Below are 19,931 nucleotides of genomic sequence, written 5' to 3' on the forward strand. Positions count from 1 at the left end.
CCATTTGAACAGAGTTTCTCGTTTCAGTATTTTCCAGCATCCACTTACCCATCAGCTTAAACAACAATGGTACAGTTATTAATGTAGATAAGCACCCCATGGCAGATAGGATGGTTAACTTGAAAGCCTGAAGTCTTGGCTTTAAATATCCCCTTCTAAAACTTACTGACCATATGACCCTGGGCAAGTCACTTTACCTTAGCTTTCTGATCTGTAAAAAATAAAACCTGTAGATACCTACTTCCCAGGGCTGCTTCAAGGACCAAATGTACCTGCTTCCCAAGGTTGCTGTAAAGATCAAATGATGTCATTGTAAACTTTAAGATATTAAAGAAATTTCCATTATTGCTAGGTATTTGGATAGGTTCTGCAGTTGTTTGTTTATCTTTTGTTACTGTTTTGGTCAGTGTGAGCTTTCTTAGAATGTGACCTCCCAGAAAGTAGGGATAATCCCTGTTAATTCACTTTGTTCCATGACCCACAAAGTCTGAGGCAAAGGTAGCTAAGTATTTAGGATCAATTACCATCATCATCGACATCGACGTCACTGACGTATATAATGCTTAGTTGTTTACAAAAAGCTTTACAAGTGTTATTTAAAATATTCTATGAACACCACAGGATTCAAGAAGAAAAAATAGAAAATGTTTTTCAGTCATGCCCAATTCTTTGTGACCCCATTTGAGGTTTTCTTGGCAAATATACTAGAGTAGTTTGCCATTTCCTTCTCATTTTACAGATGAGGAAACTGAGACAAACAGGGTCAATAGACTTGCTTAGGGTCATAAGTGTCTGAGGCTGAATTTGAACTCAGAGAGATGAGTCTTCCTAGCTCCAAGCCCAGTGCTATATTCATTCAGCTACATGGGTGCCCAAATAGAAAACAGTACCATGAGGAAAATTCCTAGCATTTGCATTAAATTATTTTCTCCCATTTCAATGCATGTATCCTCTGTATGAAGCATAGACTCATAGAATTCAAGTTGAAGAGGACCCCCTTGTTTTACAGGTGAGCCACTAAAACCTAAAGACTGTAAGAGACTTGTTTGAGGTCTCACAGCTATTAAGTGGGAGATATTCTGGTCTTCTGACTACAGATCCATCACTTTTCTCACTCTACCATACTGTCTGACAGTTTCTGTCAAATTTCTGGGACAGAAGCCAGGCTACAAAAGTCCAAAGAAGCCTGCAGAGATTTGCAAAGAATTGTTATTGAGCACACAACCAACTGTCTGTTACATCCCACCCTGATTCCAAGGGCAGGAAGTTGAGCAAAAGGAATCAGGTAGATAAAAATCAATCTTTTGTTTGCATCATAGACTCAACCCTGAACTAGACTTCAGAGATCATCTTGTCTAACCCTGTAAATTTTACATTTTTATATTAGTAAAATGAGGCACAAAAAGGTGAAGGGATCTGCCAGGGTCACATTTAACAGGTGGTAGAGTCATGATTAGAACTCAGGTCATCTGACTCCAACTCCAACTCTCTGAAAATTAGTGAAAGGAATTCACACTGGAAATGCAAACTCTCCATTGGGGAAAGAGGGTGGTTGTGTCACAATCAAAAGTGTGCTGGTCAATGTTTAACAACAATAAACAAAAATAAACGTACACATGACATAATTTAAAGTTCACCATCATTATTAGCATTTTTCCTGTCTTTTTTGTGAATCTAAACTATCCCCAAAGCAATAAATCAAGCCTCGATGGGAAGTATTTGCCAATTTCCAAGGGGTAAAGACTCTCACTTAAAATATAAAAATCAATTTCAGCTGCTCCAGCACATCCATCAATCTCTCAGCTTTAGTCAAGCCACCAGAAGCAAATCAGTCAATAAACGGAAAACACAGTTGGTCTATCAGAGTAAGAGACAAATTCAATTAGGAACTTATTGTGCTAGTTCAGGTTAAAGGTTAAAACCTGACTGAAGGCAGTAGCTGTATAAGTAGAGAAAAGGGGATGGTATACCACAGAGATAGAAGTGACATGATTTGGCAACTTATTGGATACACAGGGAATGAGAGAGAATGGGGAATCAGGGATATAGCTAGAGAGTATATTTAGAGTTGGGTGCATCCGATGGATGATGAACCAGCAAAGGAAACCAAGGATAGAAAAGTGGCAGAATCAAGAAGGCACTAGTTCATCAAAGGCAAGAATGGAAAAATTCCAGAAGCAATGTCAAATGCTGCAAGAAGGTCAAGATAGATGAGGATTTAGAAATGGCCACCAAATTTGACAATCGAGATATCTTTGAAAAGAGCTGTTTCAGTTGAGCATTTAAATAGGAAGCCAAATTGCAAAGGTTTGAAGAATGAATGAGAAGAGAGAAAATGAGAGGAGTGGTCATAATTGGTTGGTTTTTTTCCTATGAATTTGGCTATGAAAGGGAGAAGAGGCAAACATCATAGCTTTTGGGAATAGTGAATACATTCACACATCAATAATAAGCAATGTGAAAAAAGTGCTAAAAAAGCATTTGTTTGTTTAATTTTTTTTCTTCGGCATTTTTTTGGGTCTCCTTTAGCAAGGTGTTGACCTGTTTTTCATGCATTTCTTGCATCTCTTTCATTTTCCTTCCCAGTTTTTCCTCCACCTCACTTACTTGATTTTCAAAATCCTTTTTGAGCTGTTCCATGACCTGAGACCATTGAATATTTATTTTGGATGTTTGGGATACAGAAGCCTTGACTTTTATGTATTTCCCTGATGGTAAGCATTGTTCTTCCAAAAGGATGGGAGAAGATATCTGCTCACCAAGAAAGTAACCTTCTATAGTCTTACTTTTTTTTCCCTTTTTTGGGGCATTTTCCCAACCAGTTACTGGACTTTTGGGTCCTTTGTCAAGAGTAGGGTATACTCTGGGAATCTGTAAGATCTCAGTTCCTCCAAGGTGGCACAATCAAGCATGTACACTGTTCTGGGAGCTGGGAGAGATTTTTGTGCCCAGAACCTTAGCAGTTACCTCTCCACAGTCACCTGGCCTCCAGTTCCACCAAGTCAGTGCTGGGGGCTGATTTTCAGATAAGCTGTGAGGGCAGGGCTGCCATTCAGTGTGAGATAAAGAGCAGCTCCCTCAGGGTGTCTACACAAGGCTGAGGCAAGAATCAGCTTCTCAGTGCCCCAAGGATTTTACGCTCCAACAATGGATGCGGCTGCAGTAGGGGCTGTGGTAGGAACTGCTGCTGCCTGCCTCTGTGGCCTCAGTGGCAGCTGCCTAAGGCCAGAGCTATGGGAAGGCTCTTCTCCCTTCCTGGCCAGCTAAAAACACCCTGTCACTGACCTTTGGTGCCTGTGGGTTGAGGGATCTGCAGACCAACTGCTGCTGGGACTGGGGATTCTGCTACTGGAGATTCTGCCCCAAGGACTGTTCACGAGCCACACTATGTGGCCAAGACTGGGCTGGGCTCTGCTCCTCGTCCAGTACAACACATTTCCCGTGTGTCTTTCAGGGCACCCTGGGCTGGAAATGTTCTCCACTCTGTTGTTCTCCACGTCTGCTGCTCCAAAATTTGTTGAGAGTTCCTCTCTACAGATATTTTATGGGCTGTGTGGGGAGAGCCCGACTTTGAGTGTCTTTCTACTCCGCCATCTTGGCTCCCTTGTTTGTTTAATCTTAAAGAAGGTTAAAGGTTTCTCCCTGAAATCTTGTGTGTGTTTCTTTTTATTCAGGTTGAGGAAGATTTAGGTATGTTGGAAGGCAGAGGGTACAGAACTACTAAATACTAAATAGAGAAAGAATAAAGATTTAGGAGGGGGATCATTGGGGAAAGCATGCTGAACAAGGCGGGAGGCTATGGGATCAAGGGTATGGGCAGAGGCATTGATCTTGAAGAACGGAAGGATTGCATCTTCATCAGAAAACAATCAAGAGACTCCTCTGAAGGAGATTAAAAAGATGTGTCTTATAGAAGGCTATATAGCATATTCACACCGATGACCTGTATGCAAAAGGTAACAACAAAGATAGCTTCAAAGAAGTGGATGTATGATCAGAAAAAGAGGAAATTCAGTTACACATTCTAGGTTTTTTCTGGTAGCCATGAAATGTTCAAAGCCCTTACAGGAGGATTTCTAGTCCATTGGATCAATCAATTTTTTAATTTTTTTTGGCCACAGCCTCCCTCAGTCTTCCCTCCCTTCTTTCAGCCCTGCTCTCTTTTAATCTCCATGTCCCTTACTTCTTCTTCCCTTCCTTTTAGCCTCCCCTCCCTTTTCTTTCTCCCTTCCTTTCCTACTGCCTATAGAGCTAATTGTATTTCTATACTTAACTGAGTTTGCTGTACCCTCCTTGAATCCAATCAGATGGGAGAATCTCTCAAACAATGTTCATCTCCCTCCCCTCTTTCCCTCTACTGTAATATATTTTTGTGCCTCTTCCTGTGATGGAATTTATTTTTTTCTGCCTCCTCCTTTTCACATCTCCCACTACAATCCCTTCACACCCTTAAATCACATTTGTTATCATCGCATCATTTAATTTATACCCACTCCCTCTATCTATGTATATCCCTTTTACATTTCATAATAAATATGCAAATCTCAAGATTAACAAGTATCATCTTCCCTTATAGGGATGTAAACAGTTTGCCCATATTATGTAACAAGTTTTTTTCTCCTGTTTATCTTTTTATGCCTCTCTCAAGAACTGCATTTGAAGATCGAATTTTCTATTGAGTTCTGGCCTTTTCATCAGGAAGGTCTGGGAATCCCTTATTTCATTGAATGTCCATCTCCTTGTCTGAAATATTATGCTCAACTTTGCTGGGTAATTAATCCTTGGTGTAGTCTCAGCTCCTTTGCCTTACGGAATATCATATTCCAATTCCTTTGATCTTTTAGTGTAGAAGCTGCAAGGTCCTGTGTGATCCTGACTGTAGCTCCTCGATATCTGAATTGTTTCTTTCTGGCTAACTGCAGTATTTTCCTCCTTCACTTGATAGTTCTGGAATTTGGCAACCATATTCCTTGGTGTTTTTAGTTTGAGGTCCCTTTCAGGAGGTGAACAGTGGATTTTTTCAATGACTATTTTGCCCTCTGGATCTAGGGTTTCTGGGCAGTTTTCCCTGATGATTTCTTTGGTCTTATTTTTTTTCCCTTTTCTGGGCATTTTCCCAGCCAGTGACTTGAGTTCTGAGTGTCCTCTCCACACCCACCTCGCCTCCAGATCTGCCCAGCCAGCACTTGGTGTCTGAGATTCAAATGCTGCTTCCCAGCCTCAGGGCTTTTGGCTCGGGAGGGGCTGCTATTCAGTGTGAGATGAAGTTCAGGTGCTCAGGTGGGGGCAGGGCCACCACACAGGGCTCAGTTCCCTCAGGGAGTTTATGGGGAGACCTTCAACAATGGATCCTGGCTCCTGCCTGCTTTGGGAGCCCCTGTCTGCTGCCACCTCTGCTGCTGCCTCCCGAGGGGGCCCGAGTTATGGGGACACTCTGCTCCCCTCCCAGCAAGCCAAAAAGACTCTCTCACTCACCCCCAGCGCCTGTGGGTGGAGGGACTTGCGCTGCTGCTGGAGATTCTGTCCCTGAAGCCTGCTTAGATCTGCTCCTCTCGGTGCCACACAGCCAAGGCAGGGCTGGGCTCCACTCTGGGTCTGGTGCACGACGGACCTTTCAGGTCAGTTTTTCAGGGCTCTCTGGAACAGAAATCTCCTCCACTCCATTGTTCTGTGGCTTCTGCTGCTCCACAATTTGTTGGGAGTTCTTCTTTACAAATATTTTATGGGCTGTGGGTTCAGAGCTAGCGTATGTGTATCTTTCTACTCCTCCATCTTGGCTCCTCCCCCTTCCCTGATGATTTCTTGGATGATATTGTCCAGGCTCTTTTTTTCATCATGGCTTTCTGGTAGTCCAATAATCCTTAGACTTTCTCTCCTGGGTCTATTTTCCAGGTCAGTTGTTTTTCCAATTAGATATTTTACATTTTCTTCTATCTTTTCATTCTTTAGATTCTGTTTGACTGATTCTTGATGTCTCATAGATTCATCAGCTTCTACTTGCCCAATCCTATTTTTTATCAAATTGTTTTCTTCAGTTAACTTTTGCATCTCCTTTTCCATTTGTCTAATTGTTCCTTTTAGGGAGTGATTTTCTCCAGTTAGGTTTTGTACTTCCTTTTCCATTTGTCCAATTGTCCTTTTAAATTCTTCTGTGATTTCTTTTTTCATATTTTAAAGTCATTGGTCAGTTTTTCTTCTATTTCTGTAATTTGAGTTTTAAAATCTTTCCTGGGTTCTTCCAAGAAAGCTCTTTGTGCTTCAGACCAGTTCATATTCCCTTCTTAAGTCTCAGATGGGAGTACAATCTCAATGCTGACCTCTTTGGTGTTTCTGTTTTGGTCCTTGTCCCCGTAGAAAAATTCTATGGTCTTTTCTTTTCTGCTTTGCTTCTTACTCATGGTAATAACCCTTTTCCTGGCTTTTAAATTAACTCTCTGCATCTGGGGCACAGCTCTGTCCCACAGTTCTTGTGCCTAAAACTTGAGACTTTGTGTGTTGTGGTCTCTGGTTCTTTCAGCTAGAAGCTAAAATGCTGCAGTTTACCTGGTGCTGAGCTGGCTGGTGTTGGAAAGCAGAGGCCTGGTGAAGTCTTTTTGGGTTTCCCTGCAGTTACCCTGGAGTTAGCTCGTTAAGTGTCAGGGAGGGGTTGTCTGGCCAAGAGAGGTATCCTCTGCTGAGCTAGAGCATAGGCCAGCTCAGTGGTTGGTGATACCATCAGCATTATTGTCCTCCTGATTCCCCTGGGGTACTGAGGCATGCCTAGGGTCCTGGTATTGGTGGTTGCTGGCTTCACCCCCCTGGGGCTCAGGATCTCCTCCAGGTTTGTTGAGGTGGGGCTGTCAAGTACAGCTCTGATCCTGCACTGGTCCCCTTCAGCCACAGCAAGAGGAACCTTCCTTAGTGATCCTTCTGGCCTCACAGACTAAGAGTCTGTTTACCCCTTCTACTGCTCCCACTGTTCCAGGGTTTTTCCCAGGGAGATATTATCTGGGGTCACCAATGTCAACAAGGCAAGGGAGATAGCAATTACTGATCACTCCACCATCTTGGCTCCCGGAACCCCATTGGATCAATCAATCTGTGGGAAGATATGGATAAGAATGGCACTGGATAAGAAAGCTTGTTTGGAAATGTGAGTTTTTTGAGAGCAGGAGCTACTTCATTTTTGTCTTTGTATCTCCAGTGTCTAACATTGTGCCTAGCATATAGTAGGTACTTAATAAATACATGTTGGTTGGTTGATCAGTTGGTTATGATTTGCACTGGTGGTGGAAGTACTCTCATCAATGAGATCAAGTTCATCAAAGTATCAATGTAATTTCACCAATCTGTGCCCTCAGTGGATCATGCCTTTGGCAAGCCCAGCTGGTTGTCCCATGAGGTCATGATCCAGGGAACATTGCTCCCTTGGTTACAGTTACCTAAATTATAGGGATACATCCTGGCTAGGAGGCAATAAAATAGTGTGTAAAGGATTAGTGTTGTACACCCAAGCTGACTTATATGTACATTCATGCATATACATATATGAATTGACAGCAACTGCTATGGTATTTGATATCTGTCATCATAGCATGGACTTTTGTCAGAGTGCTTTTAAGATCTAGGCTTAATTTGCTTTGAGTCCAGCTGTTCTTAGGAGTGGGCACACTCAGGAGGGAAAGTGGAGCCAGCTTTGTGCTCACCTCTCCTAATGGAGTTTTTTTTTTAAAAACCTTCACTTCTAAGATCTCACGCCTCAGATGCTTGCCTGCAATTTTTGAAAAACAAAAGACCACTACAACTATGCAAATGAAGGGAGAATATGAAAGAACCCCATAAAGTGCAGAGGGAATTTCTGGCAAATGTCTTTGCTTCCTGGGGGCCTAATGTTAGGAGCCAGCTGTTCTTGCCAGCCCAGTCGTCGTAACTAGTGGGGCAACTTTGTTTCATTGTGAATTTTTAATCCACTGAATATCTACCAAGGGGCATCTTACATAGGTGGAGGCAAGAGACCCTTACCTGAGCTACTCTCTTTTCTGATGTAGCCAGCATTGTTTGCCTAAAAGTATGGCTCATCAAAAGTTGGTGATTGGGTTTAAAATGGAAAGTAAATAAACACAACAGTTTACTCTCATTGGTGTATTTGGAAGAGAAATATGTACTTCACCTGTCTTCATTTCTGATTCTGACTCTGTTCCTCTACATCTCTTTTTCTCTTTGTGTGTATATATATGTATATATGTATGTATGTATGTATATATATATATATATATATATATATATGTCTGCTCAACTTTTTCTCTGTGTATCTATGTATCTGTGTGTGTATCTGTTGTTCTCTCTCTTTCTCTCTTCCTCTCTTCCTCTCTCTTTCTCTTTTTCTCTCACTCTCATGTTGTTTCGAGCTATTTTAGACTTTGCACTAAAACTTCATTAGTGCATGTAGTCAGAATCCTTTGAAACTAGGATAGAACTCATGGACATGGTTATCATGTCAAACAATGTCAAACAATATCAATCATATCACAACCCATGCATGCTTTAAATGATACTCTTGTCTATGTCTTGCCTTAAGTCTTCCAATCCACATTCAAAGAATCTTCCTCTCCACCTCACATTCTAAGCACCTTCCTCCATGTTACCTGATGTTGCATGGACACCAGTGGAGCTTGTAGACAATTATCCACTATGTTTGCAACATCATCAGTTTCTGGTCATGCATCTCTCTGATGCTATCCTTACTACTCATGCATAATTCTTCATGGTAATAGGGGCAGCCTCTTCATGTCCCTCTTATATGTCACTTTCCATGACCCACAACTTACATTTTCTGAGAATTGTTGTTCTACAAACAAGTAAATCAGATTTCAGAGTTGAAGGCTAGTTATGGAGAGAATATTTAGACTCCCTGAGCCCTAGAAAATTAATTATAGAAAAGACATTCAGAATCCTACCTAAATTGAGTGAGATCTTTAGCAATTGTCGTCATCATCACCTTATTCTTTACATACATTTTGATGGAATTCATATGGAAAGGGATCCAATAAAATTATATTTTTTTAATTTACTGTTCTGTGGATTAATGAAAAGGTAGAAAAATGACTACATTTGATAATTTATTGAGTCTTAAGATGTTAGGTTATTGTCTGTTGACTCATTGAGGGCATCTTTAAGATAGCTCTAGTTGCAGATAGGATAACAGGGATGATATGTACTTTGTCCTCTTCCTATATGTGTTCTTCCTCTTGGTCTCTGTATTTTGAAGGAATTTCTTTTCATGTAGTTTGAAACATGTAGTTTTGTTGTTGTTGTTATAACTTACTCATCATTATGTTCAAAGGAGTTCAGATAAATATCATTCCAGGAAAAAGTTGCTATCCTACCAGCAATTCTCTAATTGTCCAGCAATCATCTCTGTAATAATCCATTTCAGCATTTTTCCAGCAAAGACAAGCTCATTGACCTACAGTTTTGAAACTCTGTTTGCTTTCTCTTTAAAAAAATCTGAATATTTGCCCTTCTCCATTCTTGTGGTACTTTTCTCATTTGGCATAATCTTTCAAATATCGCTAACAGTAACTCAGCGGTCACATCTACCAATTCCTTCAGAATATGAGGATATGGTTCTTCTGGGTGAGGTGGCTTGGATTGCAGTTTTCAAGGGCAGCTATTTATTTACATATCTTAGTTATCAACTCTCTGTCAGTCATTTCTATTTTGTCATTTCAGTGTAAAGGTCATTCTGCTTTGCAAGACCCCTTGCAAATAGATTTTTGCCTTTCCTGGGTGCCTTCCATCTCTGGGCAGGAGTGTATCAACCCTATAGTGTAACATGATCTGGAAATCCAAATCCTATTCTTAGTTAAAACCTTATTATCTAGCTATTCACATCTCATATTACTTTTTTCCTCCTTTGGATCCCTTACTTACAGTGGCCAAAAGGGAAGAAAACACAACCTGCATCCTTATAAACATTAGCTTATTACCCAACACATCATAATTATTGACAATATTTCTTAGATTCCTTCTAAAAGTGTCATTCATGCCCATATGAAAAAGTAACTCTAGACTAGGAAAGACCTGTTAGTTAGCAATGTTTATAATAGCAAAGTAAACATTTAAAACAAGAAAAGGCAGACAAAAAATTTAATTGTCTTTACCCTCTGTATTTGCCTAGAAAATATTTTCTTTATAAACACTCAAAGGTAGTCAGTGGACCAAACCAGAGTGAATTCTTTTTGATGTTGTAATAGAAAATCCAAAATTGTCAATGAATGAGATTTTTCCATTTGTACTTTCCATTTGTACTGTGACTCTCACTCAGTCACACTATGGTAAAAACTTTGACAGGTCATACAATGTTGCAGTGCTCAAAAACATGATGGGGAAAATATCAAATTGAGCATGAACTCAGACAATGATTTCTATCAACTGGAACTCCTCACAATGTCCCTGATTTGCCAGGCTGACCAATTTCAAGCACTTCTTTCTTAATTCAGATGTTTGACTATCCGACAGGCACTGAGCAACTTTCATGGCTCCAACAAGTTGTGGAAAAAAACATTTCAGCAGCACAGAATGAATCTCTAAGGACCTAATTGCCATGCCAATAAAACTGAGATATAGTTATCAGATAATCACATCACAGTTCCAAGGGCTACTATGACTGAGATTCAGCAGAAAATGTTTCAGGAGTTTCTCTTCTCAAAACAACCACAAGTAATCAATTTGCAATAGGAAAATATCAGTGTTCATTCATTCAACAAGCATTTATTAGGCACTTCAGTCTTACAAAGAGTTCCAACCCACACTCAAAGAATCTTTCTCTCCAACTCACATCCTAAGGACCTTCCATGTTTTGATGTTGCATGTGCACATGGAGCTTGTATTGTCTACAAGATGCCAAGGATGCAAAGATAAAACCAAAATAAATATGAAAGATTAACTCTATGATTAAAAAAATGACTCAATCAATTAATCAATAACTAGACTAATAGATTCTATAGATAATGAATGATTATATGAATGAATGAATAAGATAATAAATGCATAAGTGAAATAAATAAATAACTACTGTCCTCAAAGAACTTCTATTCAACTCATAGGAAGGGAGGGAGACGATAGAGAACACTGAAAACTACGTGGGATTTTGTATTGATTGCAAACTCAATGAGATTGAGTTGCAATATGGTAGCCAAGGAACCTAATGAGATCACAGGCTGTAATCAACTTCAATTCAGTCCAGCAAACATTTTTTAAGAACCAACTGCATACATTTTTAGAAGCAGTGTGATCTTCTGGATAGAGTGCTAAGTTTGGAAGTAAGAAAATCCACATTCAAATCCTTGCCTCTGATACTTCCTAGCTGTGTGTCAAGGCACCTTCATCCCATCACCACCCCACAGATTGCAACCTGAGTGCCTCAAGCAACATTCTAGAGTTTTAGAAATCCCTGTAGTACAATGAAAAACAGTTCTGAGTTTGTAGCCAAAGGGCCTAGAATCAAGCACTGACTATTTCATCTTTTCCTGTATGACCTTAGACAAGTCACTTAGTCTCTTTGGGTCTCAGTTTCCTCATCTGTAAAAGCTGGAGAGAGAGAGAGAGAGACAGAGACAGAGACAGAGACAGAGACAGAGACAGAGACAGAGACAGAGACAGAGACAGAGAGACAGAGAGAGAGAACTGTTGGTCCATTCCTCCAAGTGGAAGTCTCCAAACAAAGGTTGGTTGACCCCTTATTGGGTAGGATTCTTTGAGAGCACAGACTAGTTGGATGCCTCAGCATCCAAGGACCTCAGTCTTTTCTAACTTTAAAATCCCATGATTCTTTAATATTAACTGTCATCGATATGACAGTTCCAAGTCAGCAGAGCACTTTGCCTATGTTATCTCATTTGAGCTTCACAAGCACCCTCTAAAGTAGGCATTTTGTGGGTGCCAGGGAGCTAAAAAACTGGAGGAGGGAGGTAGTAGAGGGGGATGTGGTGGTTAAGTCCAGAATGTCAGAAGCACAGTGGGGAGGGACATGAAGGAAGGCCAGCCTGGCTCATCCCTATAATGTTGCACTCTGGAAGGAATTCACCAATGGCAGAAGGTAAAAAGACCCTAGACACTAAATGAAATTCCAGGGCAACTGAGTCATGGTGGGGGTTTTACCCCTACAGGATGAGTGTTATGGGTCCTTACCCCATAAGATTGTCATGAGGTTTAGATGAGATGATTTGACAATTGGAGGAGACCTCAGAATCCATCTAGTCTAACTCAAACAGGAAAAGAAACCACACTTTAACATACCGACAAATAGTCAGCAAATACAAATTACAAGCTATGTGCCAGGCACTGGACTGGGGGCTATAATATAAATAAAATGCATTTTCAAACTTCAAAATACTATATGTCTTCTTGTTATTGTCATCATTATCATCATTATAGTGAAATCATTGTTGGAGAAGTCGCTATCCCAGAACTCTTTTCTATTCAATATTCTGTGGACTGCGCATGGAAGGCATATTACAGTTACAAAGTATCTGCTTTTGTAGTTGAGTAAAAGTACTGGGATGTCTGCTCCTTCTCCGGAGGTTTACTGGGAACATCTCGGGTATGATTCCAGTGGCAAACAGGCTGACAACAACTACCCCCTCCAACAGCCCCAGGTTTTTGTTAACTTCCGCTGGGTCTCTTGAAAGCTTTTTCTTCCGGGGTGCTTAAAGATTATAAGCATTTCCAATGGCCACATATTTTTAAAATTATGTTCTTAAGCATTTGTATGTCATGGTTATGTGCAAATGATTTTTCTTATGATTACTGAGATGGTTCAAACACAGACAGTGAGCAAGGTTCGCATTGCCCTAAATACAACTTTCCATCGTTCTGACTGATGAGGAGGTTATTTATCCATTCATCCTTTGTCAATGATCACTTGTCATTTAGGCAAGAATCCATGGAGGCAGATAATGAGGAGCCAAGTTCAGAAAACTCATAACAAGACCAGGAAACCAGAACACCAAACCCCAGACCCCAAACACAAACAAAACCAAAAGACCCCAATCCCCTTCTGCTGCTAAAAAGCTGGAGACAAATCTGAAATCTATTCCACTGGATTTTCCCAGAGCTAAAAAGAAAGTAACTAGTTCATAAATTCCATCAGGAGCTTGGGGATTTTTGATGTAATGAGTTTTACAGTTTCAGAGGAGACTGCTTTGCTAATAATTATGTAACAGTAATTAAATCTGAAAAAGGCTGTACTCTAACGATGTTGATTTATTGCAGCTCCAACAAAGTACTTCTCCAGCGGGCACTGGAGTATGTGTCTCCTCCCTCCAGTTTTCTTTAAATTCTCACAGAGCACTGGGTCACAGATGGTCTGAGCTGCGATATTTTCCCCATTAAATTCCTAATAATCTTCTTCCGAGGCTGAGTCATGGAAGCCTGGGGATTTCTCATTTTAATTAGAAGGTTTAAGGAGCTAACTCTGTTTGAAATTTCCTCCTCGGAGACATGGGTGCAGGTGATCGTATTCAGAAGAGTGACACAATATCAAGGCCAACGCTTCATTTGCATATCAGATTACAGCTCATTTGGCATCGCTCCTGGTTGCAGGCCTGATGGGGCATTGTCTAAGGTGGCAGCAACAACTTTTGACCATTTTGGAAAATCAGATGGCTTTTAAGCCCCAGCATTGGGAGACAAGATTTTGCCTTGGCAAGTGGGTTGCCTTTTCCCCTCTACACCAAAAGCACTCATATAAACGGGTAAGTTGTTTGTTATTCCAAATGAAGTTTTGATGATGCAAAACTGCAACAAAACCCCTGAAAAACCAACAGATCGGGGTGGTCTTATAACAGTAATCATAGTTATGGACATTCACATTGCCTTCTTTTAAAATGTAAAAACAATTTATATGTAGTAGTTTTCCTAAGTAAGCCCACTGTGAACTACCAAAATTATGCCCATTTAACAGATGTGGAAACTAGATTCAAGGACATAAAGTGATTTGCCCAGATATAGCTAGTAAGCATCATAAATATCAGAGGTAGAATTTGAATGCCAGTCTTCCTTTCTCTCCATCTATGCCCTATGTCATAGAATCTGACTTTTTAATTTCTGAAGTCTAGCATGCCCTAATCTAGAATATGGGTGGAGAAAATGATATTTAACTACAAAAGACATTTTCAGGGAAAGGAAATTCATTAAGCTGACAGGCTCAAGTAATATCATCTAAATTTTGGTTATAAAAAGCAAGGTCCATCTGATCAGCTTTAACCAAAAAAAGCTTTCCTATCAGCTAAATATGTGGTTACCATTTGAAGAGGGCAGGAAGTTAGACTGGATCATCCATCTGCAAGAACTCTGTTGTGGTGGGGATGCACCAGGCACTTCCATCCCTTAGTATTTTGGAGTTTCATCTCCCCAACAGGAAAGCCAGTGTCTGTGCTAGAGGAAAATAACGAGTCTCCCTCCTTTATGCCTTAAAGATGGCCTTTTCCACATAAGAAGTCAGACTGCCTCTGTGTAACTACCTTTCTAACACCCTGTAGCTTTAACATGCCGTAAACCTGTTTCAAAGCTGGCAGCGAAGGCATTTTATGGAAAGAAAATTTGTTGGCAGGAAAAATACAGCATAATGGTTAATATGGTAAAAATTAGATTTGGGGGAAGTAGAACTGGGGTGTTTGGACTTAATTAAGGCCATAAAAAAACATGCTTCCCCACCACGACCACCACCTCCCTCCCCCTCCATGCAGACATCCAAACGAGTAGCAACGTTTGCTGCAGGCTGAGCATTTTAGGGGTGGTCCACTGAGAGGTTCCAAGTATGGAGAGTATCTCTAATGCACATTTAAGAAATACACTTACTATTTATTCGTGATCTCCATGATTGTCTTCATAGGTTATCATTTTTAGTGACAATTGCATTTTTTTTGTCGTGAAAGAGTTTCATCTTTGGAAGCTGACTCCCCTCCACATATAAGTGGGCAGTAGTCATTCACCAAGCAACAAGCCTTTATTAAGTGTCTACTCTGTGTCAGTCACTGAGCTGTATGTGCACATTCTAAATATGTGCATATCTTAATGCATATTACAGAGAAGCGTATAGACTCTGATACCTGTATGACTACATACAAGTGTGTATATGTTGCATTTTCATGTCTAAACGAAAATATAGATGTATATGTATATATATGGGTATGTATATGTGTATACACATATATACACACAACATACACACATATACACACACATTCTGTGCATAACTGTAGCTAGGCACAATGTGTGTGTTCCATGTATATGTGTCTAGATACACATTAATATTTACATATATATCATTATGCGATATAGATTACATATGCTGTAGACACTGAATGTTCCTGCCTCTATATATCTTATATATACAAGTATATGCATACATAATATGTACATGTTTATTTTTAAGTATTCAGACAGATACATCAGTCAGTCAATAAGCATGTTCTGTAGGGCTGCTGCATGCCAGGCGTTATGCTAGGCTCTATATGTACAATACATCTACTGAGTTTGAGTTCTCTGAGTCATTGGGGAAACAGAAAAATCCTTGAATGGCTAAAGCTGACTATTATTTCGATTCAGTTCAACAAGTATTTATTAAATACCTATTATGTTCAAGGTACTGTGCTAGGCACTGGTGACCAAAAAAAAGAAAAGAAAAGAAAAGAAAAGAATGAAAAAATCCTTTCTCATAAGGAATTTGCATTCTAATGGGTAAGACAATGTGAATGTCTATCATGTTTATAGAATGAATATAAAGAAAATAAATTCAAAGTAGTTAAAAGTGTGTATATGCCTACATACACCTATATATTCATTGTGTGCATCTACACAATACTTTATAGATGTATAGTGTCTATACCATATAAGTATAGAGTTTAACAGTATAAGATTTTTGTGATATGAGCATATACATATGTCTGTGTATACATGTATAATGTACACAGGTGTGTACATTATGTTTCTGTCATATTTTATAGATATATCTACTTATTCATATGAACATGTGTGCAAATATTAGTTTGTCATATTCATGCAAAAATAGACAATGTACTTGTACATGTAAAGTAAGGGGCATATGTATGTATTGTTTAATAATAATAATATCTAATAATATTAGCTAACATTTCTATAATGCCTTAAGGTTTAGAATTTAATATATGGCACGTGCATGTCTCTATTAAAGTTATGTTTGCATAATATTTTATAGTTATGTATGTAGATGCTGGATTTTATGAACATATATCTGCATGTATGTACACCGACTGACACTATATTTTAGGGATTTGCATGTAATTAATTTTTCATCTCAACACAAACTAAAATAAGGAAGCCAATGAATACAATTTAATTTGTACAGCTCCAACCTGAGATTCTGGACAACAAATCGATGACAGGCTGGAGAAAGGCGATGCTGAGGTCTGGCTTACCAGGACAGAGAATATATTGGGCTTCTTCAGCTGATAGACTCACAGTTCTTGGTGTTGCCTTTAACCCACCCTGATGGCTTCAGAATTTGGTGGCGATACCCATATGTTCAGTGAGCCGTTTTACTAAACAGAGGAAAGAGGTGACAAAAGGTAGCACGTGAAATCAGGCTGCTACTGTTTGCCATGTTAGCGATTTGTCTCCCCCTGATCTCTGTTTATATCATCTAGATCTTAGTAATAAGAAAAAAAAATCTATGCCCACCACTGGGAATTTCTGGCTCTTGATTTAGGAAGAAGAAAGTCATCATTTGATATCCATTCACAGAAAAGCTCCATTGGAAAGTCCATTCCCCATTAGATAGTCAGATAAAGTGTGTGAGTGTGGGGGGAGAGAAGGTAGAGAGGGTGGGTCTGTCTAGATCCACATGTACAATAGAAGTCTCAAGTTCTTTGTCAATGTCCAGAGTTGAATTCTCATATAAAAAATACCATATGTTTTTGGCATTTGGGGCCATTCTGGGCTCACCTTGTAACACACCTGATGGAGCCAACGCGCTGCCCAGCTCTTTATGATAGGTCCAATGCCCACTGCCAGGAAGAGAGTTAAAGGGAATCTGCAAGTCAGTTCTTGAAGGAGTTAAAAAAAGTGAAATCATTCCAGACTTCTGATTAATGGCCAGGGACACCTCAAGCTGGTGCTGTCGTGTCTCCCTCCGCAGTGCAGGACTTGCTACATCAGGGTGATATCTAATAACTACTCTTTGACACCAGAATGAAGTCATTTCTTGGGAAAGCTGGATCATTAGAAGCCAAATTGAATTATAAGTAATACTATCTCTGTGGAGGATTGTAAATTAATTGGTTTTTAACAATAACATTTCTGTATTTTATTAAAGCAGCATAAGAATGCCGTGAAGAAACGAATGTAACAGATAAACAGGGCAGGTGTTGATGATGCAAATGAAAGAGATGACAGATGGCTGCTAGCACGCTCACTCACTGTGTATGTATAATGGATAGAGGTAATCAAATTCCTTGGTGAATTGGTGACTTTCTTTACATCCAGAACTTTAACTATGGCATGCTTGCATAACACACACATACACACACACACATATACGGACACACATGCACATGCACATCCATGCACACATCCATGCATGCATGCATTCACATACAGATCGATTGCAGCATGTTATGGGGTCGTAGCTTTATTTGCATAATAGCCCACAAATAACATTCCACCAATTGGTTTGTATACCTTAAACAACAGACTTCTCCAATGGAAAGACCACATGGGCTAAAAGGCTAAAAATTTAAAAATGGCATATTTAAACAAAGGGAGCTTGATTCAACAGAAGTACATGTATGTGTAAGGTATTTGTGATCTCATCACTGAAGGTATTCTCTCCCCTGGTGCAGATTGCAACTCACCCTATATGAATTGGGGTCAAAGTTGTTCTTTCATTGGTGAGATATAATGGAGCTGTTGAACTTACCAGAGATCTTTCTCTGGCCCTTTTAATATCTCCCAAGGACCAGCTGAGCACTAGAGATACACATCTCCTAGCTTTCATAACCTAAATGTGAACAAGCTGCCTCCTTTTCCACTGTTACATGTACCTTTGATGACTTTATATCCCCCATCTTGCCTATAAATCACTATGCTCCCATCATCAGAAGTTAGAGGGTCAAGGAATTTTTCTATTACCTTTCAGGTCACCTACAGTTTTAATTCTTCCAGCATCACCACTTACAGCCTCACACATAGCATCAACAGGAGGGAAGATCAGTATTGAGGGGATCAGTCCTTTCAGGAGTAAGCCCTTGGTGAGTATTTCAAACATTTCTCAATTCTTCAAATCACTTAGGGTGAGGCAAAAGCCATTCATTGAATAGGCCTGTTTAAGAAGTAGCCAGGACATGTCCCCTTTAATGAGGTCCAGAAAAAGAAAGACACTAGGCTGAGAGGGAAACAGCCACAGTTAGTATTGATAATCACTATAAAGCTAGGAGGGTCCAGAGGAATCTTTGGGCAGGGGCCCGTTGGCATCCCAGCTTCAGAGTGAAGTAGGTTTAAGGTTTTGAGAAAGGACAGGACAGGAGAAAGGAAAGGTAAAGGGAAAGGATGGGAAGGGAAGGGAAGGGAAGGGAAGGGAAGGGAAGGGAAGGGAAGGGAAGGAAAGGAAAGGAAAGGAAAGGAAAGGAAAGGAAAGGAAAGGAAAGGAAAGGAAAGGAAAGGAAAGGAAAGGAAAGGAAAGGAAAGGAAAGGAAAGGAAAGGAAAGGAAAGGAAAGGAAAGGAAAGGAAAGGAAAGGAAAGGAAAGGAAAGGAAAGGAAAGGAAAGGAGCCAGTAAAAGCCAAGTCAACTGGGCATCTTTTGGTCATTCAAATTTACCTTCCTTTGGAGAGGAGAAGGAAGGAGAGGGGGAGGCAGACACGAGAGGAGGAGTTGAGTCACCCAGCTAGCTGGGTCCCCAGTCAGCCAGCTGTGCCTAGTGCATCCTGGGTCATCTCCAGTCATCCTGATGAATATCTGGTCATTGGATTTAGATGGCTCTAGAGAAGAAGTGAGGCTGGTGACCTGCACAGCCCTTCCTCACTCAAAACAAAGTCCAGTGCAAGTCATGTCATCGTTTCTCTGATGGCATGGTCTCCTTCGTCAACAAAGGACAAACACACACAATTCTTCAAATGAAATTGAGCCCCATCTCCTCCTCTTCCTGCTCCTTTCTGGACTCAGATCATTGTTCACTTTCCATTCTGGTATGAGACATGTATTACTAGGATGTGGTCTCTCTCAATCAAAAAGATGCATAAACAATAAAGGAGATAGGCTAGTCATATAATGAAGCACAATGGATCACTAAAGGAAAGTAAGTGTGCCCCTCGGGATCTTGGTGACAGCAAGAAAAAGTGAGGAAGCCTCCCCACCCAGTATGTTCAGTAGACCCTCAAGAACAAGAATCCAGAGGGGCACACAAGGATGGGTAAGCTGTAATGTGCATGCCAGAAGGGAATGCCTACATTAATGAGGTCGCATGTCCATTTGAGTATTTGAGAAATTATATGCAAACATACAAGTAGTTTTTGTGCATACATGTAGAAATGTATGCATATATATTTAGTAACACATATTTGTGTGCACACATGTGCATCTGTCTATGTACACAAATAATCAAATAGGGCAACAATATATCTCACCATTGTGGGCATGTGACTTTCCACAAGTGGACAAAGTCCCATGGAGAAGTGCCCCAGCCAAATCACATGTCATCAGGAGGCTGGGGAGCAAGTCTATTCCCACACATGCTCCATGACATGGCTCCTGTGACACATGCTCATATCTGCTGCTGCTCAGAGTGTTCTTTTCATTTCGAGGCCTCTTCCTCCAAGTAACCTTCCTTGATATCACCCCCACACACACACACAAACTGTTGGTAGTCTCTTCCTTCTCAAATTGTCTAGTATCTATTTATCTGTGTGAGTTTTA

The sequence above is a fragment of the Notamacropus eugenii genome, chromosome 3 (assembly GCF_028372415.1).
Source record: "Notamacropus eugenii isolate mMacEug1 chromosome 3, mMacEug1.pri_v2, whole genome shotgun sequence".
Taxonomy (NCBI): Eukaryota; Metazoa; Chordata; class Mammalia; order Diprotodontia; family Macropodidae; genus Notamacropus; species Notamacropus eugenii.